Here is a 27,701-nt window from a genome sequence, read left to right as displayed (position 1 = left end):
CATACCAAGACGTTACAGGCGCACGTTAGTGCGCCTGTAACGCTCCCCCAACGCACAGCAATGGAACACAAGTGGGCTGTTCACACAGCCCACGTTGCGTTACATGTAATGCTGCACGTTCGGTGCAAAGTGCAGCATGCTACGGCGTTGGAGCGGCTATAGCCGCGTTAGACTGTTTGCACATGCGCAGTGGGGGGCGGAGAGGAGGCGGGGAGAGCCAGCTACAGTAGCCGCGCACATGGCTACTTAATATTCACTGCACTGGCGGCAGCTGATTGGCCGGCGGGACCACGTGATGCGGAGTGTCTCGCTCCGCATCACGTGGTCCCGCTGGCCAATCAGCGCCACTCTGGGAGACATTATAGGAATCGAGCCGCCGAACGCGGCTCACTCTACCGTCGGCTTTTGCAGCACCATACGTTGTGTTAGGTGCACGTTATGCGACCTTAACGTGGCACCTAACACAACGTCTTGGTGTGCAAGAAGCCTTAAAGGAGGATTTGGAGTATCAAATAAATACAGAAAAAATTGCATTACAAGCCTAATCCTTTATTCTCAAACAAAACACCTGGGCCCATATGAAATTAACTTTTTCTCCTAAGTTTTCTCCTAGGAGATAATTTTTGTATCTTCTATTCAGAATAACTTTTCAGCACTTTGCAATTTAGAAAATAACAAAAAGTAGGTGGAAGAGTACTGTCAACATTATTTTAAGTATTTTCTTGATTGCTGGTGATCTAAAAGGCATTTTAATGGCATTGGCAAATCTGAAAATATCACTAAGAAAACCCAGGAGAAAAAGTGAATTGCACATGTGCCCTAATATGTACAGTTTTCCCACTGAATGGTGCAGTAGCTTTAAAGATCTTTTAATTTATAAAAGGTATGTAAAGCTTTTCTTCCCAATTAGAAATTCTCTCACAAACTTTCAGGGGAATTTGGAATCTTTACTCCCAATAGCAAACACAGTTCTTATGAGGTGTGAGCTTTTACAACCAATTTTACTTATTTATACAAACAGCACAACCAGTGGTGTACCTAGAGATCATGGGGCCCTCAGATGTAGGCACTCTTGAGGACTGTGGGCTTTACCCCCCTTAAGGACCAGACCCTTTTTTTCCATTCAGACCACTGCAGCTTTCACTGTTTATTGCTCGCTAATACAACCTACCACCTAAATGATTTTTGGCTCATTTTCTTGTCACTAATAAAGCTTTCTTTTGGTGCTATTTGATTGCTGCTGCGATTTTTACTTTTTATTATATTCATGAAAAAAGACATGAATTTTGTAAAAAAAATGATTTTTTTAATTTTCTGTGCTGACATTTTTCAAATAAAGTAAAATTTCTGTATACATGCAGCACGAAAAATGTGGACAAACATGTTTTTAATAAAAAAAAAACCCATTCAGCCTATATTTATTGGTTTGGGTAAAAGTTATAGCGTTTACAAACTATGGTGCAAAAAGTGATTTTTCCCATTTTGAAGCACCTATGACTTTTCTGACCACCTGTCATGTTTCATGAGGGGCTAGAATTCCAGGATAGTATAAATACCCCCCAAATAACCCCATTTTGGAAAGAAGACATCCCAAAGTATTCACTGAGAGGCATGATGAGTTCATAGAAGATTTTTTTTTTGTCACAAGTTAGCGGAAAATGACACTTTGTGACAAAAAAGAAAAAACAAAGTTTCCATTTCTGCTAACTTGCGACAAAAAAAATGAAATCTGTCACGGACTCACTATGCTCTTCTCTGAATACCTTGAAGTGTCTACTTTTCAAAATGGGGTAATTTGTGGGGTGTGTTTACTGTCCTGGAATTTTGGGGGGTGCCTAATTGTAAGCACCCCTGTAAAGCCTAAAGGTGCTCATTGGACTTTGGGCCCCTTAGCGCAGTTAGGCTGCAAAAAAGTGCCACACATGTGGTATTGCTGTACTCAGGAGAAGTAGTATAATGTGTTTTGGGGTGTATTTTTACACATACCCATGCTGGGTGGGAGAAATATCTCTGTAAATGACAATTGTTTGATTTTTTTTACACACAATTGTCCATTTACAGAGATATTTCTCCCACTCAACATGGGTATGTGTAAAAATACACCCCAAAACACATTATACTACTTTTCCTGAGTACGGCGATACCACATATGTGGCACTTTTTTGCACCCTAACTGCGCTAAGGGGCCCAAAGTCCAATGAGTACCTTTAGGATTTCACAGGTCATTTTTGTTTCAAGACTACTCCTCACGGTTTAGGGCCCCTAAAATGCCAGGGCAGTATAGGAACCCCACTAATGATCCCATTTTAGAAAGAAGACACCCCAAGGTATTCCGTTAGGAGTATGGTGAGTTCATAGAAGATTTCATTTTTTGTCACAAGTTAGCGGAAATTGATTCTAATTGTTTTTTTTCACAAAGTGTCATCTTCCGCTAACTTGTGACAAAAAATAAAATCTTCTATGAACTCACCATACGCCTAACGGAATACCTTTGGGTGTCTTCTTTATAGAATGGGGTGATTTGTGGGGTTCCTATACTGCCCTGGCATTTGAGGGGCCCTAAACCGTGAGGAGTAGTCTTGAAACCAAATGACGCAAAATGACCAGTGAAATCCTAAAGGTACTCCTCACGGTTTAGGGCCCCTAAAATGCCAGGGCAGTATAGGAACCCTACTAATGACCCCATTTTAGAAAGAAGACACCTCAAGGTATTCCGTTAGGAGTATGGTGAGTCCATAGAAGATTTTATTTTTTGTCACAAGTTAGCGGAAATTGATTTTAATTGTTTTTTTTTCACAAAGTGTCATTTTCCGCTAACTTGTGACAAAAAAAATAAAATCTTCTATGAACTCACCATAGCGCACTTAGGGTGTAAAAAAAGTGCCACACATGTGGTACCGCCGTACTCAAGTGAAGTAGTATAATGTGTTTTGGGGTGTATTTTTACACATACCCATGCTGGGTGGGAGAAATATCTCTGTAAATGACAATTGTTTGATTTTTTTACACACAATTGTCCATTTACAGAGAGATTTCTCCCACTCAGCATGGGTATGTGTAAAAATACACCCCAAAACACATTATACTACTTCTTCTGAGTACGGCGATACCACATGTGTGGCACTTTTTTGCACCCTAACTGGGCTAAGGGGCCCAAAGTCCAATGAGTACCTTTAGGATTTCACAGGTCATTATTGTTTCAAGACTATTCCTCACGGTTTAGGGCACCTAAAATGCCAGGGCAGTATAGTAACCCCACTAATGACCCCATTTTAGAAAGAAGACACCCCAAGGTATTCCGTTAGGAGTATGGTGAGTTCCTAGAAGATTTTATTTTTTGTCACAAGTTAGTGGAAATAGATTTTAATTTTTTTTTTCACAAAGTGTCATTTTCCGCTAACTTGTGACAAAAAATAAAATCTTCTATGAACTCACCATACTCCGAACGGAATACCTTTGGGTGTCTTCTTTCTAGAATGGGGTCATTTGTGGGGTTCCTATACTGCCCTGGGATTTTAGGGGCCCTAAACCGTGAGGAGTAGTCTTGAAACCAAATGTCGCAAAATGACCTGTGAAATCCTAAAGGTACTCATTGGACTTTGGGCCCCTTAGCGTACTTAGGGTGTAAAAAAGTGCCACACATGTGGTACCCGCCGTACTCAGGAGAAGTAGTATAATGTGTTTTGGGGTGTATTTTTACACATACCCATGCTGGGTGGGAGAAATATCTCTGTAAATGACAATTGTTTGATTTTTTTTACACACAATTGTCCATTTACAGAGAGATTTCTCCCACCCAGCATGGGTATGAGTAAAAATACACCCCAAAACACATTATACTACTTTTCCTGAGTACGGCGGTACCACATGTGTGACACTTTTTTGCAGCCTAGGTGCGCTAAGGGGCCCAACGTCCTATTCACAGGTCATTTTGAGGCATTTGTTTTCTAGACTACTCCTCACGGTTTAGGGCCCCTAAAATGCCAGGGCTGTATAGGAACCCCACAAGTGACCCCATTTTAGAAAGAAGACACCCCAAGGTATTCCGTTAGGCATATGGCGGGTTCATAGAAGATTTTATTTTTTGTCACAAGTTAGTGAAAAATGACACTTTGTGAAAAAAAAACAATAAAAATCAATTTCCGCTAACTTTTGACAAGAAATAAAATCTTCTATGAACTCGTCATACACCTAACAGAATACCTTGGGGTGTCTTTTTTCTAAAATGGGGTCACTTGTGGGGTTCCTTTACCGCCATGGCATTTTACGGGCCCAAAACCGTGAGTAGTCTGGAAACCAAATGTCTCAAAATGTTCAGGGGTAGAGTTGGGCGAACAGTTCGGCTGTGTTAGCCGAACTGCAGCCGAACTGTTCGGCTGCCCAACCTGTCATTTTGCTGTGGCTCTTACTACTTCCGGGCCGCAATGACCCGGAGTAGTACGTCTGCGCTGGCCCGGCGGAGCGCGTCCTAGATCGCGCTCCCGTTGCCGGGCACTCTCTGCGCATGTGTGCGACGTCACTCATGACGTCACACACATGCGCAGAGAGCGCCCGGCAATGGGAGCGCGATCTAGGACGCGCTCCGCCGGGCCAGCGCAGACGTACTACTCCGGGTCATTGCGACCCGGAAGTAGTAAGAGCCACAGCAAAATGACAGGTTGGGCAGCCGAACAGTTCGGCTGCAGTTCGGCTAACACAGCCGAACTGTTCGCCCAACTCTATTCAGGGGTATAAGCATCTGCAAATTTTGATGACAGGTGGTCTATGAGGGGGCAAATTTTGTGGAACCGGTCATAAGCAGGATGGCCTTTTAGATGACAGATTGTATTGGGCCTGATCTGATGGATAGGAGTGCTAGGGGGGTGACAGGAGGTGATTGATGGGCGTCTCAGGGGGTGGTTAGAGGGGAAAATAGATGCAATCAATGCACTGGGGAGGTGATCGGAAGGGTGTCTGAGGGGGATCTGAGGGTTTGGCCGAGTGATCAGGAGCCCACACGGGGCAAACTAGGGCCTGATCTGATGGGTAGGTGTGCTAGGGGGTGACAGGAGGTGATTGATGGGTGTCTCAAGGTGTGATTAGAGGGGGGAATAGATGCAAGCACTGCACTGGCGAGGTGATCAGGGCTGGGGTCTGAGGGCGTTCTGAGGGTGTGGGCGGGTGATTGAGTGCCCTAGGGGCAGATAGGGGTCTAATCTGATGGGTAGCAGTGACAGGGGGTGATTGATGGGTAATTAGTGGGTGTTTAGGGTAGAGAACAGATGTAAACACTGCACTTGGGAGGTGATCTGATGTTGGATCTGCGGGCGATCTATTGGTGTGGGTGGGTGATCAGATTGCCCGCAAGGGGCAGGTTAGGGGCTGATTGATGGGTGGCAGTGACAGGGGGTGATTGATGGGTGGCAGTGACAGGGGGTGATTGATGGGTGATTGACAGGTGATTGACAGGTGATCAGTGGGTTATTACAGGGAAGAAAAGATGTAAATATTGCACTGGCGAATTGATAACGGGGGGTCTGAGGGCAACCTGAGCGTGTAGGCGGGTGATTGGGTGCCCGCAAGGGGCAGATTAGGGTCTGATCTGATGGGTAACAGTGACAGGTGGTGATAGGGGGTGATTGATGGGTAATTAGTGGGTGTTTAGGGTAGAGAACAGATGTAAACACTGCACTTGGGAGGTGATCTGACGTTGGATCTGCGGGCGATCTGTTGGTGTGGGTGGGTGATCAGATTGCCCGCAAGGGGCAGGTTAGGGGCTGATTGATGGGTGGCAGTGACAGGGGGTGATTGATGGGTGATTGACAGGTGATTGACAGGTGATTGACAGGTGATCAGGGGGGATAGAGGCATACAGTACACAGGGGGGGGGGGGTCTGGGGAGAATTTGAGGGGTGGGGGGTGATCAGGAGGGAGCAGGGAGCAGTTTAGGGAATTTAAAAAAATAGTGTCCACAGATAGTGACAGGGAGTGATTGATGGGTGATTAGGGGGGTGATTGGGTGCAAACAGGGGTCTGGGGGGTGGGCAGGGGGGGGGGGGGTCTGAGGGGTGCTGTGGGCGATCAGGGGACAGGGGGGGGGGGGAATCAGTGTGCTTGGGTGCAGACTAGGGTGGCTGCAGCCTGCCCTGGTGGTCCCTCGGACACTGGGACCACCAGGGCAGGAGGCAGCCTGTATAATAGGCTTTGTATACATTACAAAGCCTATTATACGCTGTGATCGGCGGATTTCTTCCTTCCTCCGCCCGCCGGCACTGCTAAGTGGCCGGCGAGCTGGAGGCTAAATCCCCGGCCATCGATCCCCGGCGGAGGATCGCGTCACGGATGACGCGATCGCTCCGCCCATGCCCGTACAAGGACCGCCGCCTCTGTGCATGCGGCGGTCCTTGCCGGATCCACTTGCCGGCCGCCTCTGTGCAGTGGGCGGCCAGCAAGTGGTTAAGCAATGCCACCTGCCCTTACCCTATGAATAAGAGATAATTGGGAAATGTACATTCTCATGCAATTAACACTGCACATAGTTCATGGGCACTGAGACACAGTCAGAGGGTGGAAAAATGCAAGTTCATGCTGAATATACAGGGAGTGCAGAATTATTAGGCAAGTTGTATTTTTGAGGAATAATTTTATTATTGAACAACAACCATGTTTTCAATGAACCCAAAAAACTCATTAATATCAAAGCTGAATATTTTTGAAAGTAGTTTTTAGTTTGTTTTTAGTTTTAGCTATTTTAGGGGGGGCATCTGTGTGTGCAGGGGACTATTACTGTGCATAATTATTAGGCAACTTAACAAAAAACAAATATATACCCATTTCAATTATTTATTTTTACCAGTGAAACCAATATAATATCTCAACATTCACAAATATACATTTCTGACATTCAAAAACAAAAACAAATAAGTGACCAATATAGCCACCTTTCTTTGCAGGGACACTCAAAAGCCTGCCATCCATGGTTTCTGACAGTGTTTTGAACTGTTCACCATCAACATTGCGTGCAGCAGCAACCACCACAGCCTCCCAGATACTGTTCAGAGAGGTGTACTGTTGTCCCTCCTTGTAAATCTCACATTTTATGATGGACCACAGGTTCTCAATGGGGTTCAGATTTGGTGAACAAGGAGGCCATGTAATTCGTTTTTCTTCCTTTATACCCTTTCTTGCCAGCCACGCTGTGGAGTATTTGGACGTGTGTGATGGAGCATTGTCCTGCATGAAAATCATGGTTTTTTTTTAAGGATGCAGACTTCTTCCTGTACCACTGCTTGAAGAAGGTGTCTTCCAGAAACTGGCAGTAGGACTGGGAGTTGACATTGACTCCATCCTCAACCCGAAAAGGCCCCACAAGCTCATCTTTGATGGTACCAGCCCAAACCAGTACTCCCCCTCCACCTTGCTGGCATCTGAGTCGGACTGGAGCTCTCTGCCCTTTACCAATCCAGCCACGGGCCCATCCATCTGGCCCATCAAGACTCACTCTCATTTCATCAGTCCATAAAACCTTAGAAAAATCAGTCTTGAGATATTTCTTGGCCCAGTCTTGACGTTTCAGCTCGTGTGTATTGTTCAGTGGTGGTCGTCTTTCAGCCTTTCTTACCTTGGCCATGTCTCCGAGTATTGCACACCTTGTGCTTTTGGCCACTCCAGTGATGTTGCAGCTCTGAAATATGGCCAAACTGGTGGCAAGTGGCAACTTGGCAGCTGCACGCTTGACTTTTCTCAGTTCATGGGCAGTTATTTTGCTCCTTGGTTTTTCCACACGCTTCTTGTGACCCTGTTGACTATTTTGAATGAAACGTTTGATTGTTCGATGATCACGCTTCAGAAGCTTTGCAATTTTAAGACTGCTGCATCCCTCTGCAAGATATCTCACTATTTTTGACTTTTCTGAGCTTATCAAGTCCTTCTTTTGACCCATTTTGCCAAAGGAAAGGAAGTTGTCTAATAATTATACACACCTGATATAGGGTGTTAATGTCATTAGACCACACCCCTTCTCATTACAGAGATGCACATCACCTAATATGCTTAATTGGTAGTAGGCTTTCGAGCCTATACAGCGTGGAGTAAGACAACATGCATAAAGAGGATGATGTGGTCAAAATACTCATTTGCCTAATAATTCTGCACTCCCTGTATTACGTACCCACTGGGCCCCCATGCTCCAGGGCCCCGTAGCAACTGCTATGGCTGCTATGGCTATTGCTACGCCCCTGAGCATAACACACATTATGCAAGAAATGTGTGTGTTGTGTGCAGAACACGAGTTACACTATTTGTGTGAAGCCCATTACGTACTTTACGTTAAAATTGACATGCTCTATCTGTGCACATACATTTTACTGACAGTTAGTAAATCCACCCCATGGTGTGCATTCTGAAGGGATATTCTTTTTATAACATCTTTTTATCACGTCTATTCTTTTTATCTATCACATCTAAGCTTTGTGCTACTGTGCCATGCAGTATTGTATGGCAGTATGCATTTTGGTGGCCTACACAGTGCTGCCCTATTCACTCTTATAGAAGAGGGGTCACATAATTGACAGCAATTGCATTCCTCTTGCATGAACAATCTCTAATTGTCCTAGCATTCCAAGGTAAGGATGACATGCAAACATTAGAACATTGTAGAGTGATGGACTGAAAATGATTTGCTTCATCAAGCTTTCCTTTTGCCAATGAAACCCATTTCTCCTGTCATAAGTCCACACTTAATTGCACCTGTACTGTGTGTCTACCATCTAGGCCAGAAAAAATATGGTCTTCCATGGCTATAAAAGTGGATAAAAGTGCCAAAGCGCTATGGAACAATTAGATCACATTACACACAGCAAGGGTATGGATTACTGCAGCTCTTAAAAGTGGCAAAGTGGGATAACAAGCTTAAAGTTAAAGTGATATTTCACATTTGTTGATAAAACAGATAGTTCAGATGTATACAGTACGACAAATTTTGCAAGCAATATTTCAGACATTTTTTTCTTTGATCTAGCTGCAGAAACAGCATCATCATTTGTCACAGCATTAGTAACATTATCATCTTTACAAGGTATGTTAATTTGCTGATTACTGCAGGTGATTATTTCAGAGTTACAATGTGTCCTGCTTTGTGCAGCTAATCCATCATGTAGGAATATAGAAGTTTCCAGGGTGATACTCAGTAAGGCTTATTTAAGAGCTTGCACATAAATGTTGAGTGTTCAGACATTCCTAGCTGCCTACAAACTGGAATGTAAAGATCATTTTTGATAGTAGTATATTATGAAATTACTGCATAGCAGCAATACAGCACAGGATTTTTTTAACATGGAATTTCACTTTAAAAACTTTATTTAATTTAACGTGTAAGTGATTTTGCTCCCTCTGGGGATATAACAACCTACTGGCTGCGTATTGATTACAAACACTTTCCCATCACAGCAGCAAGTACCGGCATTTGTGCCAACAGTACACCAGCTCTACAGTATTTGCACTGTGCTGCTGGGCCAGCTTCCCATGCCTCTTTCAGCTCCCTGCAAACACCTCACTGTTGCCATTTCAACTCTTTACTCGCAAGAATGTGATTTCAAGGCAGATCTGATCACTGCTCTCTTCATGCATTATGCCAAAACCACTTAATATAGTCAGATGTCTGAGGAGACTTTGGTGAAGCAGAAAAGGATGAAGTATCAGAGCTAAAGCTGATAAAGATAAAGATGATGAAAGATATTGATTAGCATTATTGTATGCAGATTAAGGTTAGGAATATTTTAGTAGAGTTAGCATTAGGCAAAAAGGTAGGAAGAGGTTAGCTTCATTAGTTAGGGTTAACAAGTTAGAGAACAACTATCATGAAAAACTTTGTGAAATTTAAAATACATTTCTTCCTAAGTAAAATACAGTATAAATTACTTTTTTCCCTTTATCACTGTCACTGGTAGAGAAAGTAGGTCTTGGACTACTTATTGGAGTTTCTCAGTATTTCATTTATTCCTTAGAAAAGCACTGCCTAGAAAGGATTGATAAAAAGCTGTCAGCCAGCCTCCCTACTCATTTAAAGAGAACCCGAGGTGGCTTCCTAAGAATTAAATCCGCACACAGAGACTGGGTCTGCCTATACCAGCCTCTGTTGCTATCTCAATCCCCCCTAAGTTCCCCCTGCGCTCTGCTATGCCCCATAAATCACAGCCGCGCTGTCGACATGCAATGGGCTGTGTTTACCCCTGTAGTATCACTCTCGCCGCTCCCCCCGCCTCCTGCATAGCTCCGGTCCCCACCCGAGTCCCTTCCCTCTAATCAGCGGGGAGGGAAGGGACGTGGGCGGGGACCGGAGCAATGCAGGAGGCTGGGGGAACGGTGAAAGTGACACTACATAGGTAAACACAGCCCGCTGCAACACGCTGCCTGTCGACAGCGCGGCTTTGATTTATGGGGGATAGCAGAGCGCAGGGGGAGTTTAGGGGGGATTGAGATAGCAACAGAGGCTGGGTAGTATAGGCAGACCCAGCCTCGGTGTGCGGATTTCATTCTTAGGAAGCCACCTCGGGTTCTCTTTAACACTACGGACTAGTCCACAACATAGTTCCCCACCAAGTCAGTGATTGTAGAGACCAATGGGGAGCCTGATGTAATTGGACAATTTACCACGTCCTCTGATATATATATATATATATATATATATATATATATATATATACAGTAGTACAGACCAAAAGTTTGGACACGCCTTATCATTCAAAGAGTTTTCTTTATTTTCATGATTACGAACATTGTAGATTCACACTGAAGGCATCCAAACTATAAATTAACACATGTGGAAGTATAGTACATGACCAAAAAGTGTGAAACAACTGAAAATATGTCATATTCTAGGTTCTTCAAAGTAGCCACCTTTTGCTTTGATTACTGCTTTGCACACTCTTGGCATTCTCTTGATGAGCTTCAAGAGCTAGTCACCTGAAATGGTCTTCCAACAGTCTTGAAGGAGTTCCCAGAGATTCTTAGCACTTGTTGGCCCTTTTGCCTTTACTCTGCGGTCCAGCTCACCCCAAACCATCTGGATTGGGTTCAAGTCTGGTGACTGTGGAGGCCAGGTCATCTGGCGCAGCACCCCATCACTCTCCTTCCTGGTCAAATAGCCCTTACACAGCCTGGAGGTGTGTTTGGGGTCATTGTCCTGTTGAAAAATAAGTGATGGTCCAACTAAACGCAAACCGGATGGAATAGCATGCCGCTGCAAGATGCTGTGGTAGCCATGCTGGTTTAGTATGCCTTCAATTTTGAATAAATCCCCAACAGTGTCACTAGCAAAGCACTGCTTTGAAGAACCTAGAATATGACATATTTTCATTTGTTTCACACTTTTTGGTTATGTACTATACTTCCACATGTGTTAATTCATAGTTTGGATGCCTTCAGTGGAAATCTACAATGTTCATAGTCATGAAAATAAAGTAAACTCTTTGAATGAGGTGTGTCCAAACTTTTGGTCTGTAACTGTGTATGTGTGTGTGTGTGTGTGTGTGTGTGTGTGTGTGTGTGTGTGTGTGTGTGTGTGTGTGTGTGTGTGTGTGTGTGTTTGTTTGTGCGTGTGTGTGTGTGAACTGTATATATTCATAGTATGGGGGTGTCTGATCTGACTAGACCAAGATGTAACTCCAGTGGTTGGAAAGAGAAAAGACAGAGCCAACAGACAAGGAGTGCCAATTGTGTAGTATTTTCACAAATAAGGGAAATTATTCCTCAAAAAATACTACTTACAAACACGGGATGCTACTAGGCAACCACTGTTATGAGCATGTGGAGAAATCCATCTCCAATGGGATGGAAAGTCCTCTTCCGGGCTTGGGCCACTTCCCAGTTGAAAAATGTCCACTGGAACCACTGATTATTGGCTGCAGCGATGATCCCTAAGAAGGTAGCTAGACTATACTGGGTGGGAGGAGGAGCCATAATGTAAGTGACAGAAGACAATATTGGTGTTAGTAATGAACAATCTTACGTCAGTGTGGAGGTTAAATTTATTGGACACCAATACAAATGTTGCGTTTCTCGGGATTCACTTGCTTCTTCAGGTTCATAACACTGGCCCATATGCAATTATTTTTTTTTCACCTAAACTATCTCCTACGAGATCATTTTAATCTTCTCTTTAAACTACATTTTCAGAATTTTACAATTGAAAAAGTACCCAAAAGTTTGTGAAAATGTGATATCAAATGTATTTTGAGTATTTTCTTGCTTGCTGGTGGCTTAAAGGGCATTTTATGACAAGTTGTGAATATATCACCTAGGAGATAACTCAGGTAAAAAAGTGAATTGCATATGGGCCCCTGTGTCGTATCTTCTTGCAGCATTAGTGAGGAGCGCCTGTATATATTGATACTTCAGACTTGAGTTATCTTGAAAAAAGAGCTAGGGCTACTCCGAAACATCCTGTTTGCTATAACTCTTGTTTCATTATTAAATGAACCAATAAATGAGCATATTATATATTGGACAGTGCTGACCATCATTCTTTCTGCTACATCTTATATTTATGCATTTTTAATTTTACAGTTCTTTGTGATAGTGGTCCTAAAGTTAGTTGTTAAAGGTAAAGGTTAGAACAGTGGTAATAAGGGATACAAAGTTAGTGACCACCAGGGGCTCTTATTTAAATGCTATATTAACTCTTCTTTAATACTATGCTGGTAATTATCAACTCTATATGTATCTTGAATAGTGATAATGATTAAAGGGACTCCAAGCAGTGCAGAAACTATGGAAAGATGCATATCATTTTAAAGCTCTCTTTCTCCTCTTTCCAATGATATATAAACCGCCACCCTACGCCTTTTAGTTTTTGCTATTTTCGCGATTGAAATTGTCGCGGCCGCGATTTCAATCGCGAAAATAGAGAAAACTAAAAGGCGTAGGGCGACGATTTAGGTGTCGCCAGAAAGAGGAGAAAGAGAGCTTTAAAATGATATCCATCTTTCCATAGTTACATTGTATTACACAGCGACTTTTTCCTAAAGTCAGCAGCTCCATTCTGCTGAATGGAGCTGCTGACACTGGGGAAAGTGTCGTCCTGTGTAATACAAGTAACTATGGAAAGATGGATATCATTTTAAAGCTCTCTTTCTCCTCTTTCTGGCGACACCTAAATTGTCGCCCTACACCTTTTAGTTTTCTCTATTTTTGCGATTGAAATCGCGGCCGAGGCAATTTCAATCGGGAAAATAAGGAAAACTAAAAGGCATAGGGCGGCGGTTTATATATCATTGGAAAGAGGAGAAAGAGAGCTTTAAAATGATATGCATCCTTCCATAGTTTCTGCACTGCTCGGAGTCCCTTTAACAAACTGCCCCCCCCCCCCCACACACACACACACACACACACACGCACATTTAAACTTGTCTGACACCATGGCTGTCTTTGGTGGGATATTTAGTTCCATAGCAATTGTTATGTATAAAGAGTGCTGGAGGGGGGCTGATGCAAAGCACACACTGAGGCCCATAGCTACAAAGGCCACAATTCACTATGTCTCCTGTCTATAATAATTATTCTGAGCTATTTTACTGTTGTCACCATGGTGATAAGTCATTTATTATTCACTAAGCAATGTGCCTCATGCAATCCTTAAAGTAAGGACTCTGTCCTTAAGTTAAGAAGTAATTCCTAAAGTTAATGATTGAATCTTTAAATTAACAACTGAATCCTAAACTTAAAGACAGGGGCCAATATGCAATTCGCTTTTTCTCCTGAGTTTTCTCCTAGGAGAGGATTTTTAATATTCAATCTAAATTAACGTTGTAGCATGTTTTAGCGTATAGGTGAAAAAGTAATGTCAAAATGATTTTGAGTATTTGTTTGCTTGTTGGTGGTGTAAAAGGCATTTTATTTACAAGTTGTGAAAATATCACCTAGGAGAAAACTAAGGTGAAAAGTGAATTGCATATAGGCCAGGATGTTAATTCACTGAGAGGAATACAAGTGATAACAACTGTAAACTGTGAGGAATTATCACCTGGCCTCAGCTGTCGTTAAGTGGAGTGTTACTACTGACTGCAATGTAAAAACAGAGTATTCTGAGCTGCCTGCTTCATTTTGTAATATTTCATACAAAAAGGGACTCTATATAGCAAGAAACACACAGCAGGCACAGGGAGAGAGAGAGGAAGAGAGTGACATGTATGTATACACAGACACACACACACACACACACACACACACACACACACACACACACACACACACACACACACACACAGCCACTTTGCAAATATATCCACAGAGAGACAACCACACAGAGACACAGCCTCTTTCTCTCTCCATCTATCTTTCTCTAGCTCTTTTTGCTTCCCTGGCTGCCATAGACAAGCTGCAGGCTAGTTGTAATCATGCTGACAGAGGAGGCCGCAGAAGGGGAGGAGCTACATCCTGCCTGCGTGTACTCATTCTTCTATCTACTGCATGTAAGAATAACTAGAGAGGTGATAACTTAAGAACTGGAATGACAATATAACACTCACTGTAAAAACTTATCACTACATATTAATAAGGCAAGCTTCTTTAGTGAATTAATTCTTAAAGGAATGCTATCAATACCCAAGTGTTCTAAAATGACAATGTACAAATAATGTCTAAGTAGCTGTGTAAACATTTTCCTTCTTTTCATGTTAAATATCAGAGGCAAAAGCTGTAATTTATTGAGGGTAGGATTTAGCTATATTGGGACAAATCAATTGCAGAAGGGGTGTCTGCTACAATGCACAGCCAGAGTTGCATATCAGACTACAGAAAGCAAATATCAAACATATCAAACTCTGAAAGCAAAAACAGTATGAAAAGCTGTGACTATTAGTTACATTTCCTCTGCTCTCTTCAGACACTTCAGTCAGAAACACAGGACACAGAAGCTGCAGCTGTTAGAAGCTTTCTCTCTCTCTCACACACAGAGTTACACATATAGTTAACTGATCAAGTGTGAGGGGAATTTCCCCTCTCCTCATGGCTCAGTCTGCTGTCAGTTTTGGTGTCAGTAAAGTTTAATAGTATTTTGATAACAGTAAACAAAGAGGTTGCTACTAAAATGTATACACCAGTACTTAGCAGCACTTCCCAAACAATTCCTGTGTCAATTGAAAAAAATATGTGAATCGATAGTATTCCTTTAAAATACTGATCAATATGTGGTGATAAGTTTTCACTTGCCTTATTATCACCAGCATGATATTAGTGAATTGTGGTCATCGTTTCTTAACTATGCACTATGTTAGAGATAGGCATGGAGAAAGGGTGTTTTTGACAAGGGCAGGTTTGGGTTGGGTGATAAAACCCTGAAACTGCTGACAAAAAAATGGCACAGCAGATGTGAAACTGCAAACTAAAACTCACTGTTAAAACCACTGGTACCAAATTCAAATTTACAGTGGTCTGTGCCTAGGATGCAAGATGGGAATGCACAGAAACAAAGCATGCAGGAGGACAAGGTAAACAGCAGAAAGCAATAATTGCACTTGATTGATAAATCACAGATTTGTGGTAAACCGCTGCCCATAGAGAGTCGATGGTATTAGAGGTGGTGTACAGTGTGCAATGTATATTGACTGAGGTGTTACAGAAGGCAGATCTCCCAATTGTTTGAGACAAGAAAGCAGGACTACATAAAAACATGCTCTGCCACACCTCCAGCAAGGCCTTGCCACATCCCTAGTACACATTTCATGAATAATTATAGTTTAATACATCCACTAGCCAACTATCCTGCCTCTCTCCCCTAATTTAGAAGACCATACTCAGAGGTTACAGGTGTCTCATCTGTCCTATGCTGGTGCAGCTCTCCTGTCCTGAATAAGGGCCCAAGCCTTCTCTTGAGTTCATCCAAGATCTGCAACATCTGCTGCCAATAGCATGATCATGTGATGCCATACATTTATGTGGCAGGTACAGACATAGCTGGAGGGAACATGGAGGAGACCTGGGCACTTAAAGTGACACTGAAGTTAAAAAAACAACAACCTTATGATATAATGAATTGTATATGTAGTACAGATAATTAATAGAACATTAGTAACAAAGAAAAGAGTCTCATATTTTTTATTTTTCATATAGCTTCTTTATAACATTGCATCATTCTCTAATATTTGCAATTACAAACAGTACTCTGTATTTTAAACTATGAAACAAAGCAGAGCTAATGATCTTTTAAACTCCCCTGCAGTAACACCTTATCTGAAGCTGTTTTTCACTGTTTCTTTGATGTAAAAGTCCTTCAGAAAATAGCACTGTCTCAGACCCACATTGGGTCCCAGAGCTCAGAGAAGCTCTTTTGCATAGATAACAACTGAAGTTTTTCTTTAACTCTTCCTGTACTGGAAACAACATGAGACACTTTCCTTTGCTACTTATGTTCTATTTCTTAGCTGTACTACACATACAATTCATTATATCATAAGTATATTGTTCCTCTGCATGCCATACCCTGCAATGGATAGAGGGCAATAAGTAGATTACAAATGGCACATAATTGACCCTGGATAGATAGATAGATAGATAGATAGATAGATAGATAGATAGATAGATAGATAGATAGATAGACGGTGTGTGTGGAATGCAAAAAGGGTTTTAATAAGTTCCATTTAATAACCCATTTTTGTAATATGTTTTGTGAAATACAAATTGCAATAGATTTTTTGAGTAATTTGACTACAATAAATCTCATGTGGTTTGTTCATCAGTAGTGTTAATCATGGTGTTCAGATGAATGGAATAATGAAAGGAGAGACTGGTTAGCAACGTGCTTAACACTGGCAGAACCTGTTAATAGTGGCAGCCATGACAGTGAAAACAGCTGGAAATAAATATTCTTTAATATCACCTGAACAGCTTCAATATGTTCTGTCAGTAAGATACTTTGTATTTAATATCTGCACATAGATTTAACAAAAAAACTAAGGGAAGAACTGGCATCCTAACAGCTCTACGTACTCGCATTTTCCAGTAAAATATCAATGTCAATTATATTTTATTTCTTTCATTATTTAAAAACTGCAATCCTTTAGCAAGACATCCAGAGCCGGAAAATTTGTTAAACTGATTGATTCAAATGAGTTTCAATCAATGTAATATGTCAGAATGTCAAATTATGCTTATAAAGCTGATAGAGGAAGATGGTAACAAAACTGGCTCTGATAGTCTGGTTACATGTTTGAGAGGGTAGATTTATATTTCATGGCATTTACTGATATCCCCATTACAGACCTGTAGAGCACAGAGAAAAAAGATTTACCCTATTTCTCATTTTCCCTGTTACTGCATATTTTTTTCAAACTGAATAGTTTCTGATTTTCAGAGCAGGTTTATATATTTGCACTTTTTTTGGCTTGCTAAAACTTCATGGTTGCCTCTCGCTAGGTATTAGTAATGGTCCTGTCTAGGAGAACTCAGAGAGAAGCATGTGATTTGTTTGATTAACTGATTAGCTCTGACTTGCTGTGATCACATCCTGCTTTAGCACACAATCATCATTAGCAAATCAGAGACTTGCAGATCTATCACCTGACTTAAAGGGGAACTGAAGAGAGAGGTATATTGAGGCTGTCATGTTTATTTCCTTTTAATCAATACCAGTTGCCTGGCAGCCCTGCTGGTCTATTTCTGTGCAGTAGTATCTGATTAAAACCAGAAACAAGCATGCAGCTTGTCTTGTCAGATCAGACTTATAAGTCTGAACCACTGAAACACCTGATCTGCTGCATGCTTGTTCAGGGGCTATTGCTAATAGTATTAGAGGCAGAGGATCAGCAGGGCTGCCAGGCAACTGGTATTGTCTAAAAGGAAATAAACATGACAGCCTCCATATACCTCTCTCTTCAGTTCCCCTTTAACTGATCACACACTTCTCCATGAGTTCTCCTAGTCATGGCCATAACTGCTATGTATAAATGAAGGGGCCCATACACCTAACGATTTTCCTGCCGATATACAGCAGAGTCGACCACTGTGATTGAATCTGCTATGAAATCGTTGCGCAAACGCAAACGCTAACAATTGATTCCGTCCGAAATCAATCATTCCCGTCGATCCCCATTGAGCCGTCCATACGAGAGATTTTTCTCGATCGCCGGCGGGTCGGGAGTCCGTCGATAGCGGCGTTCTAATGCCCGACGACCGACGCAGTACAGCGGCAATACATTCCCTGATCCGGCCGGCGCGAGTCTTCTTCTCCGCTGGGTTCCGCGTTCCGGTCCGGCTGGCTTCACATCCTGTCCCGGAAGGAAGTTAAAACAGTAGAGCGCCCTCTACTGTTTAAACTTCCCCGGACAGAAAGAAGTGAAGCCAGCCGGACCGGAACGCGGAACTCAGCGGAGAAGATGACAGCGGGGACACGCGCCGGCGGAGCAGGTAATATATTTGCGGAGGTGGGGGGGGGGGGGCTTGAAGGCAGCAGCAGCACCATCAAAGATTGTGATCAGTTTCATGCTGAAATTGATTCACAATCTGTTTGCAGTAAAGGCAGCCATACGATCCCTCTCTGATCAGATTCGATCAGAGAGGGATCTATCTGTTGGTCGAACCTGATGGCAAATCAACCAGTGTATGGCCACGTTAAAGCGCCCCCTCAACTTAAAACCTTCAATACTGGTGATGAAGATCCAATGGCCACATGTGCTAGAAGACCAAGGTCCTCCTTGGTCTTCTGCACTGCTTCTGGAAAATAGGTGTGATGCAGTGGTGCATGGTGCACCATTATCTATTCCCATTGTTATGTTACACAAGATATGTGTCTTACTTAATTAAACAACCCCCCTTTCCTTACGGTATGATATTTTTTTTTACCTTCCTAAAGTGGATCTGAACTCTTGCACAGGACAGAAGGAAAATGTAGAGAAATGCACCCTGAATGTATTTAGAGAGTTTAGCCTGGGTAATTCCCCCTCTTTTGTGCCGAATCACTAGTTGTAATTTGATCTCCCCCTGGCCCATATGCAATTCATTTTTTCTCCTGATTTTTCTCCTAGGTGATATTTCTAAACTTGTAAATAAAATGCCTTTTAACCACTTGAGGACCACAGTCTTTTCGCCCCTTAAGGACCAGAGCCTTTTTCTCCATTCAGACCACTGCAGCTTTCACGGTTTATTGCTCGGTCATACAACCTACCACCTAAAGGAATTTTACCTCCTTTTCTTGTCACTAATACAGCTTTCTTTTGCTGCTATTTGATTGCTGCTGCGAGTTTTAGTTTTTATTATATTCATCAAAAAAGACATGAATTTTGGCAAAAAAATTACTTTTTTAACTTGCTGTGCTGACATTTTTCAAATAAAGTAAAATTTCCTATACATTTGAGCGCGAAAGTTATTCTGCTACATGTCTTTGATTAAAAAAAAAAAACATTCAGTGTATATTTATTGGATTGGGTAAAAGTTATAGCGTTTACAAACTATGGTGCCAAAAGTGAATTTTCCCATTTTCAAGCATCTCTGACTTTTCTGCGCACCTGTCAGGTTTCATGAGGGGCTAAAATTCCAGGATAGTACAAATACCCCCCAAATGACCCCATTTTGGAAAGAAGACATCCCAAAGTATTCAGTGAGAGGCATAGTGAGTTCATAGAAGATTTTATTTTTTGTCACAAGTTAGCGGAAAATGACACTTTCTGACAAAAGAAAGAAAAAAAAAAAATTCCATTTCTTCTAACTTGCGACAAAAAAAAATGAAATCTGCCACGGACTCACTAGTGTTGGGCGAACAGTGTTCGCCACTGTTCGGGTTCTGCAGAACATCACCCTGTTCGGGTGATGTTCGAGTTCGGCCGAACACCTGACGGTGCTCGGCCAAACCGTTCGGCCACATGGCCGAACTAAGAGCGCATGGCCGAACGTTCCCCGAACGTTCGGCTAGCGCTGTGATTGGCCGAACGGGTCACGTGGTTCGGGCCCGAACGCGCTCTGATTGGCCGAACGGTCACGTGGTTCGGGTAAATAAATACCCGAACCACGTCATATCTCCGCCATTTGTCTGTGTGTTTAGCTTTGGGTAGGCAGGCAGGGTAGTTCGCTCTCCAGCCACGCTAGCCAGGGTCCCCCCCAGTCATTGTGTGTCGCTGCTGGGAACAGTAGTACACCGCTCGCTCAGCCACACTATATATAGCATTGTTTACTGCCACTGTGTACCTCGCTCAGCCACGCTATATATATAGCATTGTGTTTTCTGACACTCTGTGTACACGGCTTAGCCTGACTAATATAGCATTGTGTGTACTGCCACTGTGCACCTCGCTCAGCCACGCTATATATAGCATTGTGTGTACTGCCACTGTGCACCTCGCTCAGCCACGCTATATATAGCATTGTGTGTACTGCCACTGTGCACCTCGCTCAGCCACGCTATATATAGCATTGTGTGTACTGCCACTGTGCACCTCGCTCAGCCACGCTATATATATAGCATTGTGTTTTCTGACACTCTGTGTACACGGCTTAGCCTGACTAATATAGCATTGTGTGTACTGCCACTGTGCACCTCGCTCAGCCACGCTATATATAGCATTGTGTGTACTGCCACTGTGCACCTCGCTCAGCCACGCTATATATAGCATTGTGTGTACTGCCACTGTGCACCTCGCTCAGCCACGCTATATATATAGCATTGTGTTTTCTGACACTCTGTGTACACGGCTTAGCCTGACTAATATAGCATTGTGTGTACTGCCACTGTGCACCTCGCTCAGCCACGCTATATATAGCATTGTGTGTACTGCCACTGTGCACCTCGCTCAGCCACGCTATATATAGCATTGTGTGTACTGCCACTGTGCACCTCGCTCAGCCACGCTATATATATAGCATTGTGTTTTCTGACACTCTGTGTACACGGCTTAGCCTGACTAATATAGCATTGTGTGTACTGCCACTGTGCACCTCGCTCAGCCACGCTATATATAGCATTGTGTGTACTGCCACTGTGCACCTCGCTCAGCCACGCTATATATAGCATTGTGTGTACTGCCACTGTGCACCTCGCTCAGCCACGCTATATATATAGCATTGTGTTTTCTGACACTCTGTGTACACGGCTTAGCCTGACTAATATAGCATTGTGTGTACTGCCACTGTGCACCTCGCTCAGCCACGCTATATATAGCATTGTGTGTACTGCCACTGTGCACCTCGCTCAGCCACGCTATATATAGCATTGTGTGTACTGCCACTGTGCACCTCGCTCAGCCACGCTATATATAGCATTGTGTGTACTGCCACTGTGCACCTCGCTCAGCCACGCTATATATATAGCATTGTGTTTTCTGACACTCTGTGTACACGGCTTAGCCTGACTAATATAGCATTGTGTGTACTGCCACTGTGCACCTCGCTCAGCCACGCTATATATAGCATTGTGTGTACTGCCACTGTGCACCTCGCTCAGCCACGCTATATATAGCATTGTGTGTACTGCCACTGTGCACCTCGCTCAGCCACGCTATATATATAGCATTGTGTTTTCTGACACTCTGTGTACACGGCTTAGCCTGACTAATATAGCATTGTGTGTACTGCCACTGTGCACCTCGCTCAGCCACGCTATATATAGCATTGTGTGTACTGCCACTGTGCACCTCGCTCAGCCACGCTATATATAGCATTGTGTGTACTGCCACTGTGCACCTCGCTCAGCCACGCTATATATAGCATTGTGTGTACTGCCACTGTGCACCTCGCTCAGCCACGCTATATATAGCATTGTGTTTACTGCCACTCTGTGTACACCGCTCAGCCAGACTATATACCGTTGTTTACTGACACTCTGTGTACACCGCTCAGCCAGACTATATACCATTGTTTACTGACACTCTGTGTACACGGCTCAGCCTGACTATAAAGCATTGTGTGTACTGCCACTGTGCACCTCGCTCAGCCACGCTATATATAGCATTGTGTTTTCTGACACTCTGTGTACACGGCTTAGCCAGACTATATAGCATTGTGTGTACTGCCACTCTGTGTACACCGCTCAGCCAGACTATATAGCATTGTGTTTACTTCCACTCTGTGTCTGCTGGGCCTGGGAACAGTAGTACACCGCTCACCCGCCACTGTATAGCATTGTGCTCTGTGTCGCTGCTGGTAATAGTGGTACTGTATAGCATTTCTGTACTGCCACTGTACTGCTGCCAGTCAGCGTGTACTGTAAGGATAAGTGAAATGAGGAAGAAATCCGGTGAAAGAGGAAGGGGCAAGGGAAGAGGTGTTTCCCCTGACGGTTCACGTACAGGCCACAGGGGAGCACCCAAGAAAACCCACTCAATACCGCCCATGTTGTCCAGGACAACAACCCTCACAAATCCAAAAGAACAGGACCAGATAATTACTTGGATGACCTCTCAAGCGTCCAGCAGTGGGTTAAGCAGCACCAGCACATCACGCACGAGGTCCGAGTCCTCAGCCAGTTACAAGGAGCCAGTGGGCACAAAGCTGACACAACCGGCAGCGACACCACGCACACAACTGCCAGATAACCAGTCCTATGAATTACCTCAGGACACAATGGGGTATTCGCAGGAGCTATTCCCAGCCCAACAAACTTCCACCTATGAAAGGTCAATGGAGGAACAGCCAGAAATGTTGTGCCCGGATTCACAACCATTAACTGTGGGAAATGCACCGCGCACTGAAATACAAGGCGAGTCCGAGGAGGACTCGGAAACCCAAATCCCAGAGCAAGTTGGGCAGGAGGGGTTGCAATTGCAGGAGGTCGGCCGACAAGATCTGGAAGACGACGTTGGAGTGAGCTGCGCAGAGGTTGTTCTGGGGAGCTCTACTCCACGGCGGCGGCCCCCCACAATGACATATGACGAGTTTGAGGAGATGGAAGAGGAGGGTATGGACAATGTGGACAGAGACCCAGATTTTATTTGTGAACGAGAACATCGCCGTCGTAGCAGCAGCACAGATGAGTCTGTTGAAGAACCCACTGCTGCACGAGTTCGCCTTGTGCCACAAGGTAGGCGGCGCGCAATTTCAGGCACCACAAGCGTGGAAGTTAGAGTGAGAGGCAAAAGAGGAGGAAACAGAAATCGCCAGCAAGGAGGCAGGTGCTCCAAAGTCTGGGCTTTCTTTGAAGACTGCACTGAGGATGTTACCATGGCGATTTGCAAGGTGTGCAAGACTCGCCTGAGCAGGGGGAAAAGTATTAACAACCTCTCCACCACCAGCATGAGCCGCCACATGCTATCCAAACATCCCACTCTGTGGGCAAACGCGGCAGGACAGGGTACCAGCAACACTGCCTCCCTTGGGTTCACCAGACTCACCACCAGACCCGCCTCAGCAGCAGCAGTAGCCCAGCCATTGCGTGGTTCACAACATTCACAAACATCAGACGACGCTGACACTGTCACTTTCCGGAGTAGTGCTCTTGAGGTCTCCCAGTGTTCATCAAACACAACAACCAACAGCCCTTCCGTGTGCAGCGCTACGGTTCAGTTGTCTGTGTCGGAGATGTTTGAGCGCAAGAGGAAATTGCCAGCAAATGACCCCCGGGCCGTGGCAGTAACAGCCAGCATAGCCAAGCTTCTGGCCTGCGAAATGCTGCCATATCGAGTGGTGGAGACAAACAGCTTCAAGGGCATGATGTCAGTGGCCATCCCACGTTACGTGGTTCCCAGCCGCTACCACTTTGCGCGCTCTGCAGTGCCTGAGTTGCATGAGCACGTGGTCAGCAAAATAACCCGAAGCTTGAAGAATGCCGTTGCCTGCAAGGTTCACCTCACCACTGACACTTGGACGAGTGCGTTCGGCCAGGGTCGATACATCTCCCTTACCGCGCACTGGGTGAACCTTGTGGAGCCTGGCAGCGATTCCTCACCTGCTACGGCGCGGGTGTTGCCCACGCCGCAAACAGCTGCACCGCCGTCCCTCCCACTGGATAACAACAGCAGCACCTACCTCTCTGACTCCTTCTCCTCCAACGCATCTCAAAGCTGTACCTCATCCGGAAACGCTAACCCAGCAGCAGTAGGATCGTGGAAGCAGTGCAGCACAGCTGTTGGCATGCGTCAGCAAGCGTTGCTGAAGCTGATCTGCCTTGGGGATAAGCAGCACACAGGGGAGGAAATTTGGAAGGGAATAAAGGAACAGACGGATTTGTGGCTGGCACCGCTGGACTTGAAACCGGGCATGGTTGTGTGTGATAATGGGAGCAATCTCATTCGCGCTTTAAGGTTGGCTAAGCTGACACACATCCCTTGCCTGGCGCACGTGATGAACCTAGTAGTTCAGCGGTTCCTGAGGACATACCCAGGCGTGGCCGATCTTCTGTTGAAGGTGCGTCGAGTGGCCAAACATTGTAGAAATTCCAGTACTGCTTCGGGGGCACTCGCCAAGATGCAGGAGCGCTTCAATCTCCCCCACCATCGCTTGCTGTGTGATGTCCCTACTCGCTGGAATTCTACGCTGCACATGCTAGCACGCTTTTGTGAGCAGAAGAGTGCAGTGGTCCAGTACATGACGGCGCAGTACCGAGGCGCATCCGGACAGCTGCCAAGCTTCTGTGGATCCGATTGGGCCAACATGTTGGACCTCTGCCAAGTCCTTCAAAATTTTGAGCAATCCACGTTGCTTGTGAGCAGTGACAACTCTTCAGTCAGCATTACCATACCACTGCTGTGTTTACTGAAGAGGTCAATGTTGAAAATCAAGGAAACAGCTGTCATGATGCAACTGGGGCAATCTGAAGGAGAAAACGATCAGCGTGATGGTACCAACATCAGGCCATCCGCCTCAGGGAACGCTGGCCCCAGCAGCTATGACGAAGAAGAGGAGGAGGAACAGCTGGAGTTGGAGCAGGAATTTCATGCCACCACTGACGAGGGCCAGAGCGGTGCACGTTAGACTTCCACAATTCAGCGCGAATGGTCAGCAGAAGCAGACCAGGAGGAAGGTGACGACTATGATGCATCACAACAACTATCACAACGCTCACAAGAGGATGATGAGGATTCTGGTAGGACTCTTGCACACATGGCTCAATTCATGCTAGACTGCATTGAACGCGACCCACGCATTGTGCGCATTCTGGACAACACCAATTACTGGGTTTATACCCTTCTGGATCCACGGTACAAACACAATGTTCCAAAACTGCTTGAAGAAAGAGTCAGACAGGTCAAAATGGAAGAATACCAGCAGGCCCTTGTGGAGACTTTAGAGAGGAGATTGACATCCTCCCCTCCTCTAGCCAGTTGTACGCCGACAGACTGACTTCCGCAAACCCAGGACGACCAGGAGGGCAGCAAACAACGCAAGCCGCAGCTAGTGCCCAAAAGGGAACGGTATCGGCAGTGTCCTTGGAGTGGGAAAATTTTCTGACACCCATGCAGCAGCAGCCCACTGAACAGGAAGCGTGCAGATCCACCTCCAACACCGATCGCCTGGAGAAGATGGTCAAGGACTACATGTCAGATGACGTAGCTGTGTCGAACAATCCATCTGCACCCTTCAACTATTGGGTATCGAAGCTAGACACCTGGCACGAACTGGCAATGTACGCAATAGAGGTGCTGGCTTGCCCGGCAGCCAGCGTTATGTCGGAACGCTGTTTCAGTGCTGCCGGAGGCATCGTCACAGATCGGCGTATCCGCCTCTCCACAGAAAATGCAGACCGTCTGACTCAAATTAAAATGAATCAATCCTGGATTGGAAACGACTACGCAACACTCCAGGACCCCAACCAAGTAACATGACCAATGAACATCTGGGATGGTGTAGCGTTACCGGTCCCTGTTTATTGAACCTCTCATCTGTATTACATTTATGACTGCATGGCGGCAAAAAGCATTGCTGCTATATCCGCACGCTTTTTGTCCTCATGCAAGGCCTGGGTTGTTGTGTCTCAAAAAGCATGGCCTTCTCCTCCTGCGCCTGCTCCTGTTCCATCACGTGTGCTGCTGCTGCTGCTGGGTTAGCGTTGCCGCGTGGTCCCTGTTTATTGAACCACTTATCTTTATTACATTTATGACTGCATGGCGGTACAAAGCATGCTATCCGCACCCTTCTTGTCCTCATGCAAGGCCTGGGTTGTTGTGTCTCACAAAGCGTGGCCTTCTCCTCCTGCGCCTCCTCCTGTTCCATCACGTCTGCTGCTGCTGGGTTGGCGTTGCCGCGTGGTCCCTGTTTATTGAACCACTTATCTTTATTACATTTATGACTGCATGGCGGTACCTCATGCAAGGCCTGGGTTGTTGTGTCTCACAAAGCGTGGCCTTCTCCTCCTGCGCCTCCTCCTGTTCAATCACGTCTGCTGCTGCTGGGTTAGCGTTGCCGCGTGGTCCCTGTTTATTGAACCACTTATCTTTATTACATTTATGACTGCATGGCGGTACAAAGCATGCTATCCGCACGCTTCTTGTCCTCATGCAAGGCCTGGGTTGTTGTGTCTCACAAAGCGTGGCCTTCTCCTCCTGCGCCTCCTCCTGTTCCATCACGTCTGCTGCTGCTGGGTTAGCGTTGCCGCGTGGTCCCTGTTTATTGAACCACTTATCTTTATTACATTTATGACTGCATGGCGGTACAAAGCATGCTATCCGCACGCTTCTTGTCCTCATGCAAGGCCTGGGTTGTTGTGTCTCACAAAGCGTGGCCTTCTCCTCCTGCGTCACCCTCCTCCTGTTCCATCACGTGTGCTGCTGCTGGGTTAGCGTTACCGGTCCTTTTTCCTGGAACCTCTTATATGTATTACATTTATGACTGCATGCCGACAAAAAGCATGTTACCTGTGCAAAGAAAACAGACATTTCCCGCATTTAAAAGACAGTTTTCCCTTTGAAACTTTAAAATCGATTTTCTCAAAAACTATAACCTCTTTTTGCTAAAAAAAATTTTCCTCTTGTACCCACTCCCAAGGTGCATTTACCCTGTAAATTTGGGGTATGTAGCATGTAAGGAGGCTTTACAAAGCACAAAAGTTCGGGTCCCCATTGACTTCCATTATGTTCGGAGTTCGGGTCGAACACCCGAACATCGCGGCCATGTTCGGCCTGTTCGGCCCGAACCCGAACATCTAGATGTTCGCCCAACACTAGGACTCACTATGCTCCTCTCTGAATACCTTGAAGTGTCTACTTTCCAAAATGGGGTCATTTGTGGGGTGTGTTCACTGTCCTGGCATTTTGGGGGGTGCCTAATTGTAAGCACCCCTGTAAAGCCTAAAGATGCTCATTGGACTTTTGGCCCCTTAGCGCAGTTAGGCTGCAAAAAAGTGCCACACATGTGGTATTGCCGTACTCAGGAGAAGTAGTATAATGTGTTTTGGGGTGTATTTTTACACATACCCATGCTGGGTGGGAGAAATATCTCCGTAAATGACAATTGTTTTATTTTTTTTACACACAATTGTCTATTTATAGAGATATTTCTCCCACTCAGCATGGGTATGTGGAAAAATACACCCCAAAACACATTATACTACTTCTCCTGAGTACGGCGATACCACATGTGTGGCACTTTTTGGCACCCTAACTGCGCTAAGGGGCCCAAAGTTCAATGAGTACCTTTAGGATTTCACAGGTCATTTTGAGAAATTTCGTTTCAAGACTACTCCTCACGGTTTAGGGCCCCTAAAATGCCAGGACAGTATAGGAACCCCACAAATTACCCCATTTTAGAAAGAATACACCCCAAGGTATTCCGTTAGGAGGATGGTGAGTTCATAGAAGATTTTTTTTTTT

At 44.7% G+C, this 27,701-nt stretch overlaps 1 long non-coding RNA gene across 4 annotated transcripts in view; it reads left to right on the top strand.

Moving 5' to 3' along the window:
- Positions 1-27,701, top strand: part of LOC137547285 (uncharacterized) — a 131,797-nt gene that overhangs the window by 80,109 nt on the left and 23,987 nt on the right. For 2 of the 4 annotated variants that reach the window (XR_011026549.1, XR_011026550.1), the window contains exon 2: positions 8,999-9,055. The exons of the other annotated variants lie outside the window; for them this stretch is intronic. This is a non-coding gene — a long non-coding RNA (uncharacterized lncRNA). The remainder of the gene's footprint in view (positions 1-8,998; positions 9,056-27,701) is intronic. 4 annotated transcript variants of the gene reach the window in all.

Source organism: Hyperolius riggenbachi, chromosome 1 (assembly GCF_040937935.1).
Source record: "Hyperolius riggenbachi isolate aHypRig1 chromosome 1, aHypRig1.pri, whole genome shotgun sequence".
Taxonomy (NCBI): domain Eukaryota; kingdom Metazoa; phylum Chordata; class Amphibia; order Anura; family Hyperoliidae; genus Hyperolius; species Hyperolius riggenbachi.
This window is presented reverse-complemented; position numbering and strand designations above follow the sequence as displayed.